We start from the raw sequence: 25,583 nt of genomic DNA, 5'->3' as shown, positions 1-25,583 counted from the left end.
GGTAATTAAACTATTGAAATATATTGCTAATTTTGAGAAACATGAGGCTGTGACCTGCTGCTTTTGTACTTGCAGTGGAGTTACTATATGACTGAGGAACGAGTGAGAGAAATGGCAGGCATAAATATGAGTGAATTAAATATATATGATGCATGAATGATACAATAAGTATACAGTAAGTGATTGAGTAATGTAGAATTTTTGTGTTGTATGAATGAATGTTATGGAAAGTATGAAAGAGATGAGTATATGTGGCATGAAGTGTGTGAAATATATTAAATGCAGTGTGCGGGGAACATTGCACTGAAAAATTAAGTGTCTGCAGTTCCTATTACTCCCGTAGATGGTGTTGGAATGAATATTTTCAATGGTAAAGATGTCACACCCTGTGAGCCACAATTGCTGCTACTTTAGAGGGAGAGTGCATGAATCTGTGATTGAAAAATCTGGCTGCTGGATTCCCACAAATTATTCAAAACGCTTTTTGAAAATGTTTCTCCGTGCCATTTTTCTCTCAATGATAAAGCACTGTAATGTCCAATATAAAAGCTTAAACATAACAAAATACATACATATATATGTCACAATAATATAATTACATTTACTAATTAAATTATCTTAAAGATTTTACTTGCTGCAAGCCTCTCCCAAAAGCCCAGGCTTGGAATTGGTCTGTTTATTGAGACGCTGGGCGGAATTTTACGCTGGCGGGATTTTACGGTCCCGTTGAAGTCAATGGACTTTTGAACGGCTCGCTGCATTTTACAGTCCCGACCCCGCCGTGACGGGGCCATAAAATTCCACCCACTGTACTGAATTTTAATTGTAAAGTCTGAGCAAATGCAGTGCTCATAATTTCCCATGCAGCTGTAATACTATTTTTATTACTTTCTAGCACTTGCTGAAGACTATCCTTTTAAATAGTTTTGAAAAATATGCGGACAATTGTCAAAAGCTTTACTCCACTAAAATATGTGTGTACATGCATAAAATGAAACAGGCCATGTGTATATGTGAAAGAAAACAAAATGCCAGCTATTGTAGTTTTTGTTGTGTGTTATAAACTTTAAAAAGTACAGTAAGCTAAGGAAGTGAGATGGGGACAGTCACACAGAGAGAGAAATATGAAACAGTCTTTCATTTATTAATTTACTGTTCTTTCAACTTTCAAGAAATAACAGATTTGACAAACTTGACAAAAGGACCGTGATTTTATTACAGCCATTGTTACTATAATACAAGTGACTCTGATTCATCCAATTTTCACTTCTGGAAACTGGGGGGAGAATTCAAAAAAACCTGGAATTGAGGCTGCCCTTTGCAAGATTGCATCGGTGTATATTATTCAATTGGATTTAAACTGGGGTTTGTTCCATTTCTTTAGAAATGTAAACTTTTGAAGGAAGGTGGGGCGAGACTACATTGATGAAAGCTTCAGGCACTTAACTTTTGATGCTGCCGGTACAGACGATTCTTCACACGAATTGATATCTGCACTGATCTGCCATTTCAAATGAAAGTGTTCCAACACCCCTTAGGTCCTGCGTGATACACAACTGATGTGCCTGTGATGATTAGCATTCAATATTTGTGAAGAAATACTTGCCCACTTTGCTTTAGTGCGAAGTGGGATTTTTGTTTTTCATTCAAAAACTGAAGCAGCTTGAATGCAGAGACTGAGTTTGGTTTAAATATCAAACTGTGCTTCGACATTGCACATTAATAAATAGGCTGATTCTACAAAATGAGGGCGGCGAGTCATTAAGTATTTAGGCACAAATTCATTCAACAGTATACCGCCTGTACTGTGTTATTTATGTTGTTTTCTATCTTAATTTTAGCAATATGTTATATTAGACTAGAAAATAAAGTCCTCTTTTCACATTAACTTCAGTAGAGATGAAAATTGTATGCTGACCAAAAACAGGCTGTCAATTCATTATCACCCATTTTATGATACCCAGAAGAATAATTTCACCGTAATGTCCCTTTAAAAAAGGGGGACGGTCAAAGCCCATGGCTATCCAAAGCTGTGTGGGTGGGGGTGTGGTGTGGTGGGGTGGGAGGCACTCAAAAAAATATGTTTGGGAACCTCTGCTCCAAGCTGATGGCTTTTCTTTGGCCTGTGTGACCTTGGGGTTTAACTGCTTGCATGCTCTCTAGCAGTACAAAACATCAGTAAAAGTTCAATACAGAGGAAATATCACCTTTTGTCACCGTTCCTTACCGCAGAAAATTAATTTAGCTTCTCACCCTGTCACGTCAGTCTCAAGTCAGAGACACCAGGCAAAAGAACTGTTGCACAGCCTTCAGTCATTGCCCTCAGGTAAACTCAGTTATGAGTGGCAGTTCCTACACCAGATTAAGAACAGTTGGTGATTCCACTATGTTTAAACAATTCCTCATTACACGTGGGACCACATTAAAAAAAAATACAGAATATGTCAGGTTTGAAGGAGATAATCTCTTCAAAGAACCACTGGGCATCCCTCAATGATACACATGGCTTAGAATGATACAACTACAATTCTATATGGGCAACAGCATTGTTTTTCATGTAAAAGCTGAGCACAATGGACTCCTCGGGAATTGCTTCATGAAACAGGCCTCTGAAAAGGAGGAGGAATGTTTGAGGGTTTTTTTGCTTTTGCATCTTCCTTTACCCATTGTTACATTTTGCTCAATACATTTGTGGAGCAGTAGCATTGTGGTAATGTTATTAGATTAATAAGCTAGAAGCATGAACTAATGCTCTGGGGGCATGAGTTTAAATCCGACCATGGTAGCTGGTCGAATTTAAATTCAATTAATTAATGAATTTGGAATAGAAAGTTAGTCTCATTAATCATGATCATTAAACTACTAATTTTCATAAAACCCCAGATGGCTCACTAATGACTTTCAAGGGAGGAAATCTGCCATCTTTATTCAGTCTGGCCTGCATGTGACTTCAGTTCCACAGCAATGTGGTTAACTCTTACCTGTCCTTTGAAATGGTGTAGCAAGCCACTCAGTTGCGCCAAATTGCTACGGAAAATAGTGCAGCACCTACACCACATGGACTGCAGTGGTTCAAGAAGGTGGCCCACCACCACCTTATCAAGGACAATTAGGGACGGACAACAAATGCTGGCCTTGCTAGCAATGCCCACATCCCAAGAATGAATAATTAAAAGCCAAATTTGTTCATTTTGCAAAGAAGGGTTCCATTTTGACATTTCTGTCAAAAAACACTTCTGCAATATTTACCTTGCAAAGGATGAGGGTGGGTATTCGTTTTGGGATTTAGTGTGCTCGACAATTCAAATCAGCAGGAGGAAAAAGTGGGGGAACAACAGATGCAAACACAGTGACTATGGGACAATGGTCAGCGTACAACATTCGGACCAAAGGTGGCTCTTCCCATAGAAACAAGGGTTTCCACAGCATGACAATTCTGTGCTGCTGCATCTCTTCAAGCCACTCCAGGAGATAACCGCATCAGGCAGCCAGCAGTGTATAGTTTTGTGAACATTTTCTACCTTCTGCAATGACAGGGCAAGTAACAGACATGCTTTATGCTTTCCAGTAAACACTTCTCCAGGTAGAATCAATTGCTGTATGTTCAGTCAACGTCTGTCTGTCCTCAGGATGCCTCAGTCCACTTCACTCCCAACCAATTACTTTTTTGATGGCAGACATTGTTACCCAACTCAAGTCAAGAGCAGGTTACAGAGTGTGTTGATAGTTGAGGGAGATGGAAACAAGTGAGAGTAAGCACCCCTAAGATGGTATTTGAAAGTTGGGATTAGATGAAGAGGGCAGAGGAGGTACTCAGCAGACTGGCTGAACAAATTAACAAATGTAAAAATAGCTCTCATGATATTTGAGCAGCTAAACAAGCCCCCATCATTTTCTGACTTTCAGCTGTTATTGGCAATAGATGTATTTTCAGGATAAATAAATCTGCTGAAAAGTTATTGAGTTGAAACATTAACTCTGCTTCTCTCCCCACAGATGCTGCCTGACCTGCTGAGTGTATCACGCATCTTGGAATAGCATTCTGTTTTTATTTTAGATTTCCAGTAGTTTGCTTTTGGCAACTCTGCCTCTACTCCTTTCTTGTCTACATAAACCCTCCCTACAACATGTATTCCTTCTTTTAACAATGTTATCACATTACCCCCTTTCTTAAATCTCTATTCATCTGTCTTAGAGTATAAATGCAGATTCGCTAGGATGCCACCTAGTATGAGGAGTATAAATACAAGGATAATTTGATAAATTAAGGTTTTTTGTTAGAATTATGAAAATTATAGAACAATATGATAGAAGTGTTAGGGCGAAATCAAAAATGCTAAAAGAGAATACAGTAAGAATTTACTGAAAAGCCCCTAAACTCTCCAGGCAGACATGGCTGCTAAACATATTAAGAGTTTGAAGATTACCAGATGAACATTGCACAGCCTTGAGAGCCAGACTGGAGACAAAAGTATGATATAAATTAGATTAAGTGTTCTCCCCTCTCTCATAGGGAAGGGGCAGATGGTTTCAGCTTAGATATGGGAAGATGAACAATGGACAAAGAGGGGGCTTTGATGAAACACAAACAGTTTTGAGTTGTAAGAACCAAGGTCTTTGCTTACATGTTTTAATTCTGATTGGATAATATAATTATGTATACAGCCTTTAGAGTAATTGGTTAGCAAAATCACATGTTTATGTACTCAATAGGATAAAGTTAGCATGGAACTGGTGTGTCGGTTACCGATTGGATGTATTCAAATGTACTCAAGTGTATTATGATAAGAAAAGGTACAAAAGTAGTGAAATGTAATCAATCATGGAGCTGGGTCTTAATTCTTAGGAATGATTGTGGCTCCCTTGCATATGCTTGAATAAAACCGGTTAAAAGGAAGCCTGAGTCTCTCTGGTCGTTGTGGGATCAGACAGTGTAACATCTCCTCTTCAGAAGGGTTTAAACTACAAACAGATGGAATAGAATAGATAGAAGCAGACTATTATTCTAGCAGATAGGTGAGAGACCATAGATACAATATTAAGTATCAGAGACTTGGATGAAACTACAGGAGAAATGTCTTTTTGCAGAGAATTGAGGCTGTGATTTCACCCCCAGGGTTAATGGTTGAGACAGAAAATATATCACCACTCAGAATTAGATTGGATAGTTGGATGAAGGAAAAGGGACAATGGGATATGGGAATACAACAGATAAGTATGGTTAGGACCATTTGACCTGGATTGTTGCTCCCAAGGCAGGTAGCACAAGTCGGGATATTTCCCGGCTCGCTGCACCCACTTTGGGAGAAACTCCTCCATATCATGGGATCTTTGTTCTGGGGGAATCAGGCTCCCATTCCCAGATACAAATCGTAGGGGGCCACAGGGGCTGTTAAGTGCCGCTGTGGGCTGTTTAAAAGGACCGCCTCAGTTCTCTGGGACATCATCCCAATTGTTTTGTTAAATTTTAGGCCCTTTAGCCATCACCACTTACACCCAATCACCTCCACACCCACTCCCCATGCCAATTTAATACCAACCCATGGTGCCCAGCCTCCACCCTTTGTCCTTATACCCTCCATGTCAACTCACCCAGTATCTTCCTAGGGCAGACTTCAGGAACCATGTTGAGATGAAATAAATTAAAGCTCCAAATATCCACATGATAGTAAACAAACATTCACATACATGAAAGCCCATTCCAATCAATTAAATCCCATCAAGTACTTAACCCTTTAAATCCCTTGAAACAAAGAGGCATATTCATAACCGCACATCACAGACAGCTAATCTTTTAATGAACACTTTGAACTTAGGATCCCTTACTCCGATAATGATAGGTTGTGGAAAGCATCCAAACATCAATATTAACATAATGATAGCCCTTGGGGTAATGGCAAGAAATCGCTATTGTAACTGCTAGACCAATCTTTTTCAACTCTCACTGACACAAGCAACCTATTCTTTTAAATTTTAAAGGGTTGGAAATTTAAATAACTTGGCAGGTTGAGTGTTCTTACCACCCGCTGACACAGGCAGGCTGTTTTGTTTATTTCTAAAGGGATGGGGATTTAAATAACTTCACTGCTTGACAGTTCTGCAGATCTTATCCACCCTTCAAGAGCTTTTGCAGCAAATCGAAAAACTTGTAACTCTCACACTACAGGTTAAAGCCTTTGTTACATGGATAATGGGATCTGTTTGAACTCAGCACTGTGTTCAAATGACCCTGTTGAGTTTGGGTTTCTCTCAAGTGTGAGTCATGCCCCACCTCCTTTCCCATGCCTGCAAAAATGGGATCTGTCAAAAGTGGGGGTGGGACTTCTGGCCCCAAAACATACCATTTTTAAAGGTCTGTGAAACCCACATGACTGCAAAAATCTGAGCCTTTTCTTAAGTGGAGTGTAAACGCTGGTATGGACTGGTTTGACCAAGTACTATGTTTCTATACAGTAGTTTCTATGGGCAGAATTTTGCCGTCGGCGAGCAGGGGGTGGGGCCCACTCACCAATGTGCAAAATGACACGGGATGACGTCGGGTGGAACCCCTGACAACGCTGTGCCCCATTTAAATTTTCAGGAAGTCGGGGGCACAGCAAAATCAGCTGCGGGCCCACCGACCTGTCAATGACCAATTGGGGCCATTGACAGGATCATTTAAACAATTAAAGGACCTGCCTGTCCAACCTTAAGGCTGGCGGGCCGGCGGGCAGGACAGGAGTCCCGGCGGCAAATAGGAAAAACATCAAACCTCATCCAGCGGCGGGATGAGGTTTCATGCAGGGTTTTAAAAATTGTAATAAAGTTATTCTGTAAATTATGAATATGTCCCAACTCATGTGGCATTGTCACATGAGGGGACATGTAAGGGATTTTTCTTTTGTCAATTTTGAATAGTTTTAAAAGTCAAAGCGATCTCCCTGAGGCAGCACTTAGCCTCAGGGAGATGTGCGCATGCGCGAAAGAGTGCACTCTCGCTTTTAGGGATTCCCCCCGCCCGCACAGGAAGTGCATAGTGCTTCCCAGTGGAGCTCACGCTGGGCGGGCTTTAATTGGCCCGCCCACTTAAAATGGCAGTGCAGCCCGCTTCACTGGTGGCGATCGGCTCCGCGCCCGCCGGTAATTGGGTCGGGCCCGCCCGCCTGACAGGCAGAAAATTCTGCCCTATGTATATCTAAGTTATGCAGCAAAGCTGAACAACAAGATCCCATGAGCAGAAAATGAAATTAAATGACTTTTTTTTTGCAGCATTTTAAAGATGTTGGCACTTTGAGAAAGGACTCTGCATAGACAGGGAGAAGAAGCCTCTGGAACAGCGAATGGGTATGGCTGCAACACCCCGGTTCAGCGTGGCTATATCAGCTGAATATTGGGGATGTCATCTCCACGTTTCTGCCACCCCCATCCCCGACTCAACCCCTCCTCTTCCATGGATTGGCTCTTCAATTGGCATTGGACCTGTGAGCAGGTGGAATGCAAGTTAAGTGTTGCTGCGCTGGAAATGTTGCCACGCAGCAGGGGGTTCATGGGCTGGAATAACTCTGTACAAGGGCAGGCTGGGCCATCAAAAGCAGGCAGTCTCCTTGGCTTGGAGCTTTCCAGAGCAGAGGAAAAGGCAGGATTTCAAGGTTAGCCCAGTGTCTGCCGATGGGTTGTGTCTACCCAGGATCAGAGAGCTACCCAAAACTCTACATTTTGCCTCATTTCCATTCTCAGTACACCACCAACACCTGATACAGAAAACATTTTGACGGACATAGCCACATTCGTATCCATTGGCTGTAACTGTGACAGGGAGGGAGCATGAAGACCTAAGACTCTTTCTCTATTTTCCCCTCTCTTTATTCTATTTTTCAGCTATGATGTTGGTGCTGCACTGTGGCAACAGGGGTTGTGGTATTGCTGATGTAATTTTCTTTTACATTTTGGTTATGCATAAGTAATGGTACCTGCAGCGAATTTCCGTTAGGACAATAAAAGTATATTGATTTGGATATTTTTAATTTTTTTTTGTTCATTGAGGAAGAAGCATCAGCCAGGACACCAGGTGAACTCATTGCTTCTGCTCTTTAAGTGGGATTGATCACATTCACTTGAAAGAAACAAAGAAATACCTTTTTTCTTATTCATTCAAGGGGTGTGGGCATCGCTGGTGAGGCCAGCATTTATTGCCCATGCCTAATTACCCTTGAGAAGGTGGTGAGCTGTCATCTTGAACCCCTGGAGTCCACTTGTTGTAGGTACACCCACAGTGCTGTTAGGGAGGGGGTTCCAGGATTTTGACCCAGCGATAGTGAAGGAACGGCGATATATTTCCAAGTCAGGATGGTGAGTGCTTTGGAGGGGAACTTCCAGGTGGTGGTGTGCCCATGTGTCTGCTGCTCTTGTCCTTCTAGATGGTAGCGGTTGTGGTTTTGGAAGCTGCAGTCTAAGGAGGCTTGGTGAATTCCTGCAATGCGTCTTGTAGATGGTACACACTGCTGCCACTGTGGTTGAGGGAGTGAATGTTTGTGGATGTGGTGCCAATTAAGCAGGCAGCTTTGGCCTGAATGGTGTCAAGCTTCTTGAGTGTTGTTGGAGCTGCATTCATCCAGGCAAGTGGAAAGTATTCCATCACACTCCTGACTTGTGCCTTGTAGATGGAGGAGAGCCTTTAGGGAATCAGGAGGTGAGTTACTTGCTGGAGGATTCCCAGCCTGTGACCTGCTCTTGTAGCCACAGTATTTATATGACTAGTCCAGCCCAGTTTCTGGTCAATGGTAACCCCCAGGATGGTGATAGTGGGGGATTCAGCAATGGTAATGCCATTGAATGTCAAGGGGCGATGCTTCAGTTCTCACTTGCTGGAGATGGTCATTGCCTCGCACTTGTGTAACATAAATGTTACTTGCCACTTGTCAGCCTAAGCCTGGATATTGTCCAAGTCCTGCTGCATTTGGACATGGACTGCTTCAGTATCTGAGGAGTCGCGAATGGTGCTGAACATTATGCAATCATCAGTGAACATCCCCACTTCTGACTATACGATGGAAGGAAGGTCATTGATGAAGTAGCTGAAGATGATTGGGCCTAGGACTCTACCCTGAGGAACTCCTCCAGGGATGGCCTGGAATTGAGAAGTTTGACCTCCAGCAAGAACAACGAACTTCCTTCGTGCTAAGTATGACTCCAACCAATGGACAATTTCTCCCTGCTTCCCATTGACTTTAGTTTTTCAAGGGCTCCTTGATGCCACACTCTGTCAAATGCTGCCTTGATGTCAAGGGCAGTCACTCTTACCTCACCTCTGGAGTTCAGCTCTTTTGTCCATGTTTGAACCAAAACCATGAGGTTAGGAGCTGAGTGGCCCTGGCGGAACCCAAACTGAGTGTCAGTGAGCAGGTTATTGTTAAGGAAGTGCCCTTTGATAGCACTGTTGATGACCCCTTCCATCACTTTACTGACGATCAAGAGTAGACTGATGGGGCAGTAATTGGCCTGGTTGGATTTGTCCTATTTTTTTGTGTACAGGACATACCTGAGCAATTTTCCACATTGCTGGGCAGATGCCAGTGTTGTAGCTGTACTGGAACAATTTGGCTAGGGACGCAGAAAGTTCTGGAGCACAAGTCTTCAGCACTATTGCTGAGATATTGTCAGGGTCCATAGCCTTTGCAGTGTCCAGTGCCTTCAGCTATTTCTTGATATCACGTGGAGTGAATTGAATTGGCTGAAGACTGGCATCTGGGATGCTGGGGACTTCTGGAGAAGGCCGAGATGGATCATTCACTCAGCACTTCTGGCTGAAGATTGTAGCAAATGCATCAGCCTTATCTATTGCACTGATGTGCTGGGCCCCTCCATCATTGAGGATGGGGATATTTGTGGAGCTTCCTCCTTCAGTGAGTTGGTTAATTGGTCACCATCATTCACGACTGGATGTGGCAGGACTGCAGAGCTTAGATCCTCCTTTGGTTGTGGAATTGCTTAACTTTGTCTCTTACTTGCTGGTTAGCATGCAAGTAGTCCTGTGTTGTAGCTTCACTAGGTTGAGATCTCATTTTTAGGCATGCCTAGTGCTGCTCCTGGCATGCCCTCCTGCACTCTTCATTGAACCAGGATTGATCCCTGGCTTGGTGGCAATGGTAGAGTGGAGTATATGCCAGGCCATGAGGTTACAGGTTGTAGTTGAGTACAGTTCTGTTGCTGCTGATGGCCCACAGTGCCTCATGGATGCCCATTCTTGAGCTGCTAGATCTGTTCACAACCTATCCCATTTAGCATGGTGGTAGTGCCACACAACACGATGGAGGTAATCCTCAATGTGAAGGCAGGACTTTGTTTCCACAAGGACTGTGCAGTGGTCAATCCTACTGATACTGTCATGGACAGATGCATTTGTAGCAGGTAGGTTGTGACAGTGAGGTCAAGTATAGGGAGGTGGTGGCACAGTGGTATTATCACTGGTCTAGTACTCTAGAGACCCAACGTAATTCTCTGGGGACCTACGTTTGAATCCCACCACAGTAGATGGTGAAATCTGAATTCAATAAAAAATCTGGAATTAGAAGTCTAATGAGGGCTATGAAACCATTGCCAATTGTTGTAAAAAAACCATCACTAATGTCCTTTAGCAAGGAAATCTGCTGTCCTTCCCTGGTCTGGCCTACGTGACTCCAGATTTTGGAGGGTCGACAGAGCTGAGTTTGTCACTGTCGTTTCTGGTGCCTAGGTCATTGCTGGGTGGATCATCTCCATTCCTTTTAGGCTTTTTAAGCAGCCATTTCAGTACTCGGCCTTTTCAGAGGGCACTTAAGAGTTAACCACATTGCTGTGGGCCTGGAGTCAAATATAAGCCAGACCAGGTAAGGACAGCAGATTTCCTTCCCTAAAGGGCATTATTGATGGGTTTTTACAACAATCGACAATGGTTAGTTCAAGATTTTTATTGTATTCAAATTTCACTATCTGTCATGATGGGATTTGAACCCAGATTGCCAGAGCATTACCATAGGTCTACTAAATTACTAGTCCTGCGAAAATACTTCTACACCACCACCAACGCCAATACCTCCCCCTTACATTTATAGAGTAAGTTCCATGGCCTCAGAATGTCCCAAAGTGCTTTATATCTAATGAAGTACTTTTCGAAGTGTAGTCACTGTTGGAATGTAGGAAACACAGCAGCCAATGTGTGCACAGCAAGTTGCTACAAACAGCAATGTGATAATGTCTACATAATCTGTTTCAGTGATGTTGATGGATAAATCTTGTCCAGGACACCAGAGAGAACTCATTTGCTCTTCTTCAGAATAGTGCTCTGGGGTGTTTTATATCCACCTGAGAGTGCAGGCAGGGCCTTGGTTTAAAGTCTCTTACTATTGATAAAACTGATTGAATGCCAGTAATTGAGGGGCCTAGATTGAGGAGATGCACAGACCAAGAAAGAGAGCACCCAAATCTACTCTCAACACCAGTGAATAATTTGTAGCTATCCTTACCTGACTTTAGTGTTACATCTCCTCCAGACACATTTGGGAAGGACAAAATCTAGGATTTCACTGCTGTGAAATCTGCTGTCCTTACCTGGCCTGGCTGATATGTGACACCAGACCCACAGCAATGTGGTTCGCTCTTAAATGCCCTCTGAAAAGGCCTAGTACTGAAATGGCTGCTAAAAAGCCTAAAAGGAATGGAGGTGCACCACCCAGCAACGACCTAGACACTAGAAACGACAATGACAAACTCAGCCCTGTCGACCCTCCAAAGTCTTCCTTACTGACATCTGGGGCTAGTGGAGAGCTAGTGGAGACTGGAGAGCTGTCTCTCAAACTAGTCAAGCAACTGCCCCCTTGCCAAATGGACATACAGCGTATAAGAGAACTGGTAACTAAATGTGAAATTTACCAAACTTGAAACAAAATAAAAGTACAAGTCTGATATATCTGATTTCAAACACATCATTATGTTTTATCAAAATCCTAGTGATAACATTGTGATGGAAGTAGAAATGGTAATTGAACAAGTTATCTATGCTATGCTTTTTAACATTGTCATATTTGTATGATAGCTGTTCATATCAGCAGCACCCGCTTTGTGCTCCTGACACTGAGCCTCTGCCGTTCACAGGTTACTAGCAGTTACAGAGCAGGGGCAAAGGTCAGAACTTAGGGGGTATAAGGCAACAAGTTGCAGGTTACCTATATATGACCTTGGTGGTGAGGTTGCAAATCCCTTTTTAAAAAAAAAAATACTGGTGAATACACTTTGATCTTCCATAAACTGGATCCTTAAATGGGTCTCTTCGATGTTCTGTGCCATTTGAGGTAGGATTATATTATTGGTGGTTTCTCCTGTTAATAGCAGAACTGTGCTGCTAGGCCGTATCAGAGAGGAGTGAAGAGTCATTGCTATGGGTCTGGTGTAGGCCAGGCTGGATAAGGATAGTATATTTCCTTCTGTAAAGGACATCAGTGAACTAAATGAGTTTTTAATGACAATTCAGTAGTTTCACAGTCACCCATTACTCAATGGGCTCTTGATTCCAGATTTATTAATTTAACTTCCACAAGCTCTCATGGTGGGATTTGATCTCATCTCCCCAGACCATTAATCAAGGTTTCTGAATTACTAGTCCAGTAAGATTACCACTATGCCACCACCCCTTTTCTTTGGCTGGAAGCACTGATGAGATTCTAGCAATGGGGAACACACACACGCATATGAAAACATGAATGCACACATGCAAATACCTACTATTAAAAGGACACATCCTTGCTCAGATGTGCAGGTAAAGCGATGTACACTCAATGTGCACTTGGTCAAAGGACACATTCCTAATTCATGCATCTGTAGTCTCTTAGAAACACTGCTGCTTTACAAGGGGAGCTCTTTTCACTCTCTTTATGTGGAGGGAGGAGTCTTGTATTTGTTATCATTATAAAGGAGGTCACTGACTCCATTGATGGGAGCTGTTCTAGTGAATGCATTAGGACACTATTCTCAATAATGAGTGTGGAATATCGACATCTGTGCTGTGAGCTAACCAGAACCGACTGTAATTACTGCTAAAAGTATCAATTAACAACTCATTGCTCTTATAGGATAAACAGGATTCTCAGCTGCCATGATGACTATAATTGTATTGTTAAAGAGGTCCTTGCTATAAGACTGCAACATGAAGAGCATGTAGCACAGCAAGAGCTTTGTGTTCTCATGCAATCAGCCGAACAGCTCAGTAACGCAGGACTTTATGCTCTAAGGGCTGTTTCTGGGGAGACACATTGAGATAAACATCGACTAATGTTGGAGAACTATCAACTCGGTGAAAGACACTCTTTTGTCTGCCTGAAAGCTGTTCGTCTTCAGTGCAAAGAACTATCGACAACCTAGCATTGCAGACTGACACATTCTAAGATCTAGGACTAGGTGCTGGGGGACATACTAAAGCTTGAGGCGGCTGCCACAAAGGCTCAATTGGGAAAGGCCACTGTCTAAGGCCCTCCCACCATAATACACCAAACGCCTGGAAACTGTGTCAAATCCCTTCGGCTGTATGATTGATGTGTAATGAACCTTGTAAATATTAACTGTAATTGTAAATGGAGTAAATAACAGTGTTAGAAGAAACTGATTTGTTTTGCACTTTATGTAATGTAAACTGTGGTTATGTGATATACTTTTATAAATGTTAAGAATAAAGTATATTTTTGGAATAAAATAATCAGCCCACTTACAATAACAGCAATGCTTCTCTATTAGACAGTGCTTGCCAAGGTTTACATGCTGATTCTCCCGCCTGTGCATCTCTCAATGTACATAATGACTTACCTACTGATCCTTGCTCAAGTTCACTGCCTAAATCCCATGTGGTGGATGTACACCTGCTGGCGCTTCTGGCAGGCTGGTGGAATGGATGGACACATGGCACATTGATTAGAAGTGCAAAGTGCATTTTGGTAGGAAGAACAAGAAAAGTGGAGTGAGTGGCACATCTCAAAACATCTGGCATAAGGACCACGTTCTAATTTGTTTTTTTTTTGGCCCTAGCACCTCACTTTGGTTCTTGAGGAACAACTATAGGAATTGAAGAGGAAGTACATTGGAATGCTAGCTTCTGGAAGCCCTTTCAAAGAATACAGTGTGTCTCCTGGTATTATGGTTGAATGTATGCCAAGTGAGGTAAGTGAATGAACAAGAGCAGTGGTACTTGCTTTCAAATTGACAAACCACCTCGTCTGACTGGATTGCGAGCACATGACCTAGTGCTTTGGAATGAAATGTGGAAGTTGGTGAGTTGGATTTAGCTTCCTGCACATTTGCATTTTTACAGGATTTCCCCACCTTGATAATACTCCAGGGTTCACCCAGGTTAAAATTTCCCTCACCGTGTCTCTCAGGTTGTAAGAAATTGCAACTTCCATTGCATGATGGTGTTTTCAGGACCTCTGGGAAGGGGTAATCCAGGGCCTCTGCATCCAGCCTTTGTGAACCTGTTTACAGGTTCTACCCAGTTTCTGAAGATTTTAACTAACTTCAGAATTTTGCTTCACTAGAAGTATAATTAAATCAAAATAATTTTGCATAGAACTGTCACACCGGTGATTTTTAAAATTTGTTCATGGGATGTGGGAATCACTGGCTATGCCCATCCTTAATTGTCCTTGTTTTACTGTGGGTCTGGAGTCATATGTAGGATAGACCAGGACAGTAAATTTTCTTCACTAAAGAACATTAGTGAATGAGATGGGCTCTTACAGCAATTGGCAATGGTTTCATGGTCATCATCAGACTTCTCATTCCAGATTTTTATTAAATTTACAATCTGCCATGGTGAGATTCAAACCCAGGTCCCCAGAGCATTATCCTGGGTTTCTGGAATACGAGGCCAAGTGACAATACCACTATGCCATACCTCCCCCTCATGAACATTGTTTGATCCCAAGATAGTAAACCACTAAAGAAATGTCACAAAAGCTTTCTTTCGCATAAATAGAGGTCCACTCACAGACAAGGTCATGCTCAATATCTCAATAGTCCTACATGTCATCTGCAATCCAGGCAGATGCAACTGCTTGGACCTTGACGCAAGAACACAGAGCGAACAGGCAAACGTTAACCTGAAAGGATTAGGAGGGAAAGAAGTTGGAATATTAAATGTTACTCAAACCCTAGGGCTGTCTCTAGGAGGAGATTGTGCAGTGGCAGCGCTGTGTCTTTCTGCATCAATATTCGGTGTGCCAAAGACTGCATGTCACAAAGGATTGATAGATTTCTTCCATATTCGTGCCTTCTCTTTGAAGAAAGACATAAAATGAACACTTTTTCCAACAAAAAAAACCTGAACTGATTGTCTATGTCCCCAGATTCAAATCGCAGAAAATGAATTGACCTTGTAGTTTAAAACTCTTATTTGACAGGTTCGCAAAATAATAACCCTGGGAATCATACAGAGATTAAAATGCTAATATAACATACAATCTAGGATACAGTGCCATCCCCAATGATTTGCAACTAAAACTACCCAGGGAATTCAATTTATTCTGTGTATTATCTTATTTTAACCAGGTTTTTTTAAAACAGAAAATAACAGGACTTTAACACAAACACATTAACTGGGCCATTTCAAATAGTACGGCTAGGAAATAAGATCCCACATACACAAAGCAGAATGGAGACAGGGAAAACTCTGTTTCTTCCAAATGAGATGTACCCTTTATACGTAGAGTTAACTCTTACTCTGCTGAATAAACAGAAACATTGTACAACTTCATCGCCAACAATCCTTGCCCTGCTGAATTATTGGGGTTTTCTTACAGATATGCAGCAAGTAGCACTCGTGGTGCTGAATGAACAGGGACTTTATAAAGCTGCAAAGTTAGTAACCCTTGGTGTTTTACAGCTTAGGCTCCTTCTAACGCTTCTGTGAATAAATGACAGTTATTTTTTCATTGGAGCATTTACAGAATTACATCTTTTTCTCTCTAGTTTATTGAGTTCCCATTGTTCAGGGCTATCAATTAACCCTCGTCAAAATGAAAAACATATGAGATGCCCATCAACTCCCCTTTAATTCAAAAGAACACAAAATATTCTCAACACCAAAACACTTTGAACAAAATAAGCTTATGTCTAGACTTACTTCTACAAATAGAAATAATTCACAAAGGCAGAGCAAATAAAATACTGAACAGCACATAATTGTGTTACTGTTTGAAGGTCTTTCTATTCATATTCACAGCAAATTGGAGTTTCCAGCAGCAAATCTTATGACCCAAAACTTATGAGGTCGCTGAGTGGAGGTGGGAACATATATAAGTGTGCGGGTGGTGATCCATCCAGGACTGCCAAAGTTGGCGGTATCAGGGATAGAGCCCTTGATTCACTTGGCGAAGGTAGGCATCTTTATGATTAGAGGCACATCTAAGGCGCCGTCCTAGCAGAGTGTCTACAAATTGTAATGAAAGTATAAGATGCTATTTGCCACACACAGCCACGCCATGCAATCCTCCCCCCCCTCCCCCCCCCCCATATCCCCAACCCTCTCAAAAGGAAAAGGTAACTTTCTCCCTTTGTAAAGTGGTCTCATTTAACAAATTTACAAATAAAACTTCAGAGGCCCAGACTACAATCCCGATCTAGGCGGATCCATGACTGCCATTTGGTGGGTTGGTATATCTGGGGTCCCCAGATAAAGCACCAACAATCGCACACTGGATTCCTGGGGTAGCCCAGGCTCTGGGAGCTCCCAGCGTTTGGAGTCCCTGCTGTGGAACCATTCCAATCAGGGACAATGACTTTGTTGTGACTGGGCAGAGTTTCCTCACTGAACAAAGCCCATGGGAATATCGACGTTTGGCCAGAAATTGATGTATCCAGGTCCCAGTCTAATTTGTGGACGGCACTCTCACTGACATTATGGCAGGCTTGCACCAGATAGGCCATGGATTTCCACCCCCCTCCCCACCCCAGTGACTAAAAAATGTGTTTTTGTTGAAATACTTTGTATTCGAAGTTGCAGGAGTCACTCACTATGCATTCATGTCTTGGCCTGATAGCGTGGAGCTTTTTTATTTTTACCTATCAGAAAATTCAAAGTAAAGATGCGAGTCAGGACTGTTAGCAAGAAATAAGGTTACATAGAAATAAAAATGCAATAATGTATTCGAGCTGCCTAGCTATAACATTAAAAACATAAGTGCACGCACTTCTATCTACAACTTCCATACTCCTGTGGTTATATATTTGTCGCACTGTTTTTCCTATTGTTCCATTTTAAATCCTTATGCTCCTGTTTGTAATGAAAACTACCTATGTAAACTTATGTTATAATTACACCCTCACACTAGTGATGGAGGAGTATTACCTCAGTTTTCTTTCTCTCCCAGTTCTTCAGCCTCTACTGCAGAGAAACTCCCATGTTCCAATCAACTCCACTTCTCTGCTTTTCAAATTTCCATAAATTTTGTTATTTAAATCTAAATAATATATAATAAAGGCATAACATTAAAAAAAAGAAAGAATAGGTGACAAAAGAATGGGACTGAATTTTGCCTGCATGCCATGATCCAATTATATCTGGCAGCATCGGCGGAGAAGAAATCAGTCAACGTTTCGAGCCCTCATGGCCCTTCGGCAGAACTGAAGCATAGTTTCAACAAGGGAGAAATATAAATTGGTTTAAGGTGGGTGGGGGGGAAGAGACACATTGAGACCACCACCTTCAACACCTCTTTGACCCTTCTGTCTCTGACATCTTTTGATTATCTGCTCACACCACACCCTCAATGTGTCTCTTCCCCCCCACCCACCTTAAACCAATTTATATTTCTCCCTTGTTGAAACTATGCTTCAGTTCTGCCGAAGGGCCATGAGGGCTCGAAACGTTGACTGATTTCTTCTCTGCCGATGCTGCCAGACTTGCTGGGTTTTTCCAGGTAATTCTGTTTTTATTTTGTTTTGGATTTCCAGCATCTGCAGTGGCTTTTAGCTTTTTGCTTTTATCCAATTATATCTGCCTCCTCTCCATCCTTCACCTGAAGATTATGCTCTAGGTTTCAAAATTGGGCTCCTTAAAGCTGCTGGTGTTAACACTACAGGAACCCAGAGGTGCAGAATATAGTGGCTGTTGCACTTCCAGTGCAGCCAGTGCCAATCTCCATGTTGGGAAGGATAATAGGTTGGGTGCTGTGCTTACACCAGAAGCATGCAGAGTGGACAGATTGTGACATCACTCGGTGCCTAATGCTGATTTGACACCTGGTCTGCCATTTTGCAACCTTGTATCGCCTGTTAATGCTCTCTCGAAAACACTCACGGCCAACATGCACTCAGCTGCACAAGGGAGTCACTGCTAGCTATTTAAAAGGATCAGCATGGGCCTTTCAGGTGAGGCCCTTTTGACTTTTGGACTGCATCACCTTGTCATGGGCAGCAGCAGTCTGGGCTGGCTGGCTGACAGGTAACTGCAAGTTTACTGGCAGAGCAGCAGTGGCAGTAGTACGAAGGCTGGTCTTGAAAGAGGACAGCAAGTTCTCGCACCAGGGAACCTTTGACACTTGGCCAGGCTGGCGCAATTGGGTGTGGGGGTATCATGATCCCAGCACTCAAAAACTGGCACTGTCGAGTCTTGACTGTCCATGTGGAATGCCTTGGGAAATCAATTAGTATCCCTGTAAAATTAATGGCAAATTGATTTAACCCAAACAATTTCAAAATATCTTTTCTAGAGCATATTTCTTGAGCACAATGAATAGCAAATTTTCCCAATACGAGGGCTGGTTTTAACCAAACCTGCCTGACAGGAATGGGGCCATCACCTATTTCTACACTCCATCTGATTTCACTCTCTATTGTAATGCATTCTTCACCCCACTTCCACCTTGGGGCACATAAAATGGGGGCTATGATGTTTGCTCATGGAAGCAGTCCTGCTCGCTCTCCAGAATCCAGGACAGCCTTAGTTGCAACTGACACTGAATTGATGAAATCGCGAACATTTTACAGGATATATCCCAGATTAAAAAGGCCTTCAAGCAAAGAGTGTCAATCAAGCCAGATCAAAGGAAATCTTTCTCTGCTTTGAAGCAACTCTTGGCTCTTTCTCAACCAATCTTTAATTATATTATTAATTACTTCTAACATCCAAATGTGGCTGTATATAGCTGCATTACTGTCTTGGGAGATATTAATAACTCAGGCCTGAAACAATGCTTTGTTCAACTTCTGTCTGGTCCGGTCTATTAATGGAGGTAATTATCACAAAATATTTCAGCTCATAGTGACAAACTTGTTTAGATTATTATTTCACAGGCCTAAAATAACATAGATCTGATTAGGTTTTGTTTATAGGCGGCATAAATAAAGCTAGCTAGCGCTCTTCCCCAGAACCTTATTACTCACTATATACAGCATGGTGTATTAGTAAAACAGAGGATCCTAAATAACGGAGCACATTATTTCAGAGTCCAGCTCCAGCACTTCATTTTCAATTCACAATACTTGGTCTTGCAAAAAAAATCATATGATAAGATAGAATGTGGAAATGCTATGACATGAAGCGGGGAAAATCTCTGCTTCTGTCACAAATTGTATAAAAGAATTAGAGGCAGCTCACAGGTGATGACTCAACCCTTGTGGAGAGGGTAAATTCGATAACCCCTCAAAGCAGGCACCGGAACATCAGTGCGTGATTAACCCGTGCCCATTGACCGCAACACAGGCAACACACAAATGCAGTGCTGCTTGCTGTTTTACAATGATTTCAGCATCTGCCTGTGCTAATTTTTGAGTGATTAGGTTCATATACAGGGGGCTAATGTTTAGCACCAGTTAAAGCTAGCCTGCACTGTTTAAAGCTGACCTGGACCTCTTGAACAGAACTGCATTGTTGCTGGAGCAGGTTCTGGCAGTTATGCAAGGGGTGAATCGGACCTGTGAAACATTGCTTAACATGGGGGAGAGCAGATTAACAAGGTCTTTCAAATGCTGAACTGGAGACATTGATGGAGGAGGTGGAAAAGAGAGGAGATATTCTGCACTCAGGGCATCAGGAGGCCCTCAGAAAGCAATGGGAGCAGATAGCCATGGAAGTCAATGGCAGGAGACAAGCTCTCTGGACTTCGACACAGTGCCACAAGAAACTCAATGACATCACACATGTCAACGTCAGGGAATGCCACGTCCTACCAAACGCACCACCTGACTCAGAGGCTCCTCAATTCATCAGACAGCCATCACTCAGCTACCAACAATCTCTATCAATCGCAGCTCATACCTAACGTGCATACGCTCCACCGCAATCTCACACATTTAGCACTGCTGCAAGCCTCACACCCACACCTCACAGCTTGCACACACTGCCAGCTATTCAACCACGACAGCCACATCACCTAAACAGATTGCATGACACTCACTGACACTCTCCCATTTCTCTTGCAAAATTAGGTGCAGACAAACCAAGGCAGCAGCAGCTAATGGGAAGGGGCAGACATGCCTGCAGATATTAACCCTGATGGAGGAGACCGTGCTGGTCATTATTGGAACAGCCATTGCTGATGTGGGAGCAGAAGGACTGAAACCTTGGAAGCTCAGCCTGAAGTCATGCAAGGTCAGCTGGCTGCCATGTAAGCGCACATTGCTGCCATTACGGCTGAAGATTAGCGCGTAAAAAGAGGCTTGAGGGTGACATGACAGTCTGGGGATCTGCCCTCTAATGGATTACTGGGACTGCTGAGACGCCAAGTCTGAAGGTTGGCAGCGTCTCCAAAGAACATGAACCTATGGTCCTTGTTTTACCTGGGGTTCGGGGTCTAGATGGGATTCTTTAGGGTTTGCCTGTTTCCCTAAGAAAGCTATTTTAGGATGGTAAACACCATTCTTGTTTATTTACAGATCTATGTGCATCTCAGTAACTCTACACGAGGTTTTACTTCTGCTTCCCTCCAGATCTCAATTACTTAATTATGTAACGTTGCATCATACTGACATCAGCGTTTACATCAGTATCAGGTGCTCCTGATTTTAACCCTTTACTCTACATCTCCCCCCAAACTCTTCATCCCAACTATATACATCCTCCTACAATCCTCTCCCAGGAAGGTAATATTTGTCCTCCAACTCCTGCCACTTCACCACAGTGTTGTTGTTGCCTGGCAGCCAGCAAGCTCAGACTGCTGCTGCCCGTGTCACGCTAGTGCAGTCCATAGTGGGAAAGGCCCAGAGCTGCCTGAGTTTGCCCTGCAAGGCCATTTGCAGTCTCCTTCACTGAAAGTCAACAGCCTTCCGCCAGTCATGGGGGCAGCACAGTGTAGCAGCACCAGGAGAAGCAAAAGCACATGGGAAATAGACACTAAGGGAATGTACAGTGGTGATTAGTTGCCTTTGTATGCAACAAGTAATTATTTAATTTGTAGGTTTGATTCAGAATGTTTATTTTGTTGTGGCTTTTACTTTTGCATTGTGACCAAATGGACGTTGTGATGGTTGGTGACAGAGGCAAGGTAAGGTGGGTTAAAAGCAAAATACAATGGATGCTGGAAATCTGAAATAAGAGCGGAAAATGCTGGTAAAACTCAGCAGCCCTGGCAGCATCTGTGGAGAGAGAAACAGAGTTAACATTTCAAGTCTATATTATTCTTCTTCTGAAGAAGAGTCATATGAGCTCGAAACATTAACTAAAGTAAGGTGGATGTTTGCTGAACACACTGGGCAGATATGGTCACCTGCTGAAAGCCCTTCCCCCCCTTGTGGGTGAATAGAGAATTGGGGTCTATTACTCATACCCCACTCGGGTGAGTTCTTTATGGACAGCACGGCCAGAAAGGGTTGTCTAAGTTGCCTCCTCTCTTCATCACTCTCCTCCTCATCAGGTTCCTGCTTCTCAGCAGCTCACTGTATTGCTGGTGGCAAGGGCTGTCCCCTAATGATGGCAAGGTCATGCAGAATGTAACTGACTGCCATGAATTTTCACACCTGCTGTCTGAAAGAAACCAACTGCAAAAAAGTTAATCGCCAAGGCCACCTCACAACCACTGGTAAAATGGTCCTTCCAGTGCTCTGAGGTGGTAGTTGTGGCTGCAGCAGGTGGTCAAGTTCACTGAGGATGTCTTTGCTGAAGTGCAGACATCACATACGTTGTTCCTCTCTAAAGGTTCAAGGAGGTAACCTGCTCCTTGAACACTCTGGGTGGATATGGCCCCCTGCTCAGAGCTCTTCTTCCCCCCGCCTCTTCCTTTCCCATTCAAAAACTTGTCATGTTCTGCATGGCCTCTGTTCATGCTCCGAATCATGTTGTATTCCAAGGGGAATGCTTACTAGTGCTCACATGTCTGGGAACAACTGGTTTCTTCAGAAGCCTTGTAGTCAGCAAAAACTTCAGCACCTACCACACCATTCCCTGTGGACTTCTGCAACTGGAAACATCTCTAGAAAGCAGCATATAATTGTGGAATAGAAGCAACAGCCAGAAGAAAGCAACCAGCAGTTAACCTGACACCAATTGCTAATCCCTTTAAATAGCACTAGTGAGAATGTCCTTCCTGCTGTTGAATGTGTGTTAAGCTGTGTGAAGTTAAGAAATGGCATTAGCTGGAGCATTGAGTGCCACAAAGGCACTGTTGGTGTCAGAACAGAATTCCACACTGATTGGTGCTATGACCTGTCTGCTCTGCACACTTCCAGTGGCAATTCACTGTACACATGCTAAAGCGCTCATCAAAACCCTGTCCAGCACGACTCATTGCAAACACATGCATGTGTGGCGCAGTAGCTATTTTGGTCCCCAGGAGGCACCTGCAGCTCCTAACGATGGTGATACTGGTCTGAATTTCACGCTATTGCTGTTTTGTGGTTAACGTGAACAGCATTTACTGTTTTAAGCTTTTCCTACAGTCCCTTAGAATAGTTTTAAATTGCAGCTCGGGATGTTACCCATAGAATATATTAGCCCCAAACACCCATTGAGCTCAATGCACCTTATCACATCTTGATATTAGCAAATAAATAAGAATTAGCAAGCAGTCCTAGGACATTCTTCCCTGCAATTTCTTTGAGAAATCAAACAAAGTGTTAACCTCAGTAAACAATGGGAAAATGGTTGTTTATATTCTCCCTGAGACTTTCCAGATTTTAGCAAGGTGATCTTAATACAGCAATAAATTATTACACCAGTTGGGAATGATATACAGGTTATAGTTATAGTTTATTCACCAGTTGGTTATGGAATCAAAAAACATACAGCACAGACAGAGGCCATTCAGCCCATCAAATCTGCACCAACTCTTTGAAAGAGCAGTCCAGTCAGTCCCACTCCACTGCTCTTTCCTCACATCCCTGCATTTTTTCCTCTTTGAATTATTTATCCATTTTTTTAAAAAGCCAATATTGAAACCATTCCCAATGCCCTATCTGGCATTGCATTCCAAATCCTATTCACTCATTACATAAAAGAATCTTTCCTCATGTCACCTCTGGTTCTTTTGCCAATCACCTTAAATCAGCCATTGCAAACAATTCCTCTTTATTTAATCTAAAATCACATGGATCTTTCATGTTCAACAATATTGCCTGATTCTGACCCATCTCACGTTTCCTTAATATAAGAGCAACCTCCATTTTAAGACTTAGTATTTAAAATTTATTTACATGTAGGAGCCAATAAAGATGAAATCCACTTGGATCACACGCTGTTGAATTAGCAAATATGCCATGCATCAATGACAACATACAATGTACAACATAAGGAATAACCTTTACACAGATGAATAAATAACTGCATGGAGATACAGGATCAGTAAATCTTACCTGCTGATTAAACAATAATTGTGTACAATCGCGCAGAATCTTAACCCTGCTGAGTAAAGAATTTCTTTTCTCTAATGCCTAGTGTCTTCTCTGGCTAGGAGCATCTACTTTAATCAGAATTTCGGAAGGTTTCAAAACTGAACCATAACAAACACAAGTTAAAGAAAGAGGCTTTGGAAAGAGTTCATCTATTATCCACAAATGGAAGCCCACAAACTAGTCATTGTCACAAGAGAGTGGCTGAATAGGAAGTGATGGTATGTGAGTTAAGAATAAGTTGTGTTCCACATCACAGTGAACATCAGATATGCTTTCATGATTTATGAGCAGATTGCTTTCTTAAACATGCCCTCAAATTTTTCCGACTTTCAGTGTCATAGGCAGAAAATGTGCTTTTGGGATGAAAAAATATGACAGTTGATTTGCTGAAAGCCAGCTGAAAATTTGTCTGATAACCCAGACCCAATTAACCCTATCCTGGTAATTCCTACCCTGATGAACCTACCAAAAAGATTATCCATGATAGGCTTGCCCCAGATAGTGAAGGGCTGAGGAACACTGATAAACAATGCACAGCAGTACAGAGCGAGAATAGAAACTTACTTCCATTTTCTTGGTTTCATTTGTAATAAAATTTTTTAAAATGAGTGATAAAGATAGAATAAAGAAACTAGAATCTGTATTGAGGTAATTATCTGGGCTAACGCGGCTGGAGGGGGAGGGTTAGGGTTAGTCACATTCTTCAGTAGCTCCTCTGACCATAATATGGTGTAGAACAATTGACTGTATTTTAGAGGTAATAATACATATTGAGAGGACCCCCTAGCTTGAAATCATCAAACTTTCCAAAGGCACAAAATCATTTACAATTTCCTGAAATCCAGGTGATGATGCTTGTTTACTTTTTTTTCCCTTAGTGAACTCATTACCCAGTGGCACCATTGAGGGCATCTATCACTCACTGCTTTCAATCATTACTCCAGGCAATGCCTGCAACAATTTGATGAATTTCCACCTATTTCACAGAACAGCCTGTACATGTTTGCAGAGCTAGAAAGAAACTCATACTGTGAGCGCACACTAGCTAGTGACAGAGCAGTGATGAAGGTTCCTACTGGCAAATTAAACCTCCCATTCCTACCATGTCAGCCCCAATAACTGCCTTGCTCCAGACAATCTCATTTAGTTGAGATGGTAGTAAAGGTTCCAGAACTGCCCTCAGCACCCTGGACTATAGGAAATGAGAGAATAAACAAAGCCAGCCAGGGTTCTCAATTGCGATGATACCAAGGGCCGCTTGCTGGGTAGTAAGTGTGAACATTGAACGAGGGCATGTTCAGGCTTGCCACATGGGTGAGAGAGAGACACTAACTTTCCATTGCAAAATCATTTGTTTCCATGTATAGACTGCATTGTATGCTCTCCCTCTTACAGTTAGGTATGGTATTCAGTCAGGTATAGATTCACCGAGGCAAGTGGGCAGCACTGCCAGACGCAATATCCAATAAGCACACTGTTCAAAAAATAAGGAATCTTAAAATCACAAATAATACCTACCCTGTATTATACAAATTAGACCACAGGCACCAGCTTCTGGTTATCTGTTTTAACAAGTTTTTCTTTCAATTGCAGATATAACTTTAAACATGAATATTCTGTTATTCCAGTTCCTATATTTTCTTAACACATGCAGGAATACAATTCAATGCTTTGAGCAAAAAGTAGTATAAATAATTCTTTCTAAAGTTTAATAGATTGGGAGATTAAATTTAACAGGCAATGTTAAATAAGCAAATCATTTC

This window comes from Cetorhinus maximus, chromosome 12, assembly GCF_964194155.1.
Source record: "Cetorhinus maximus chromosome 12, sCetMax3.hap1.1, whole genome shotgun sequence".
NCBI classification, from domain to species: domain Eukaryota; kingdom Metazoa; phylum Chordata; class Chondrichthyes; order Lamniformes; family Cetorhinidae; genus Cetorhinus; species Cetorhinus maximus.
Note: the sequence above shows the minus strand (reverse complement) of the source record.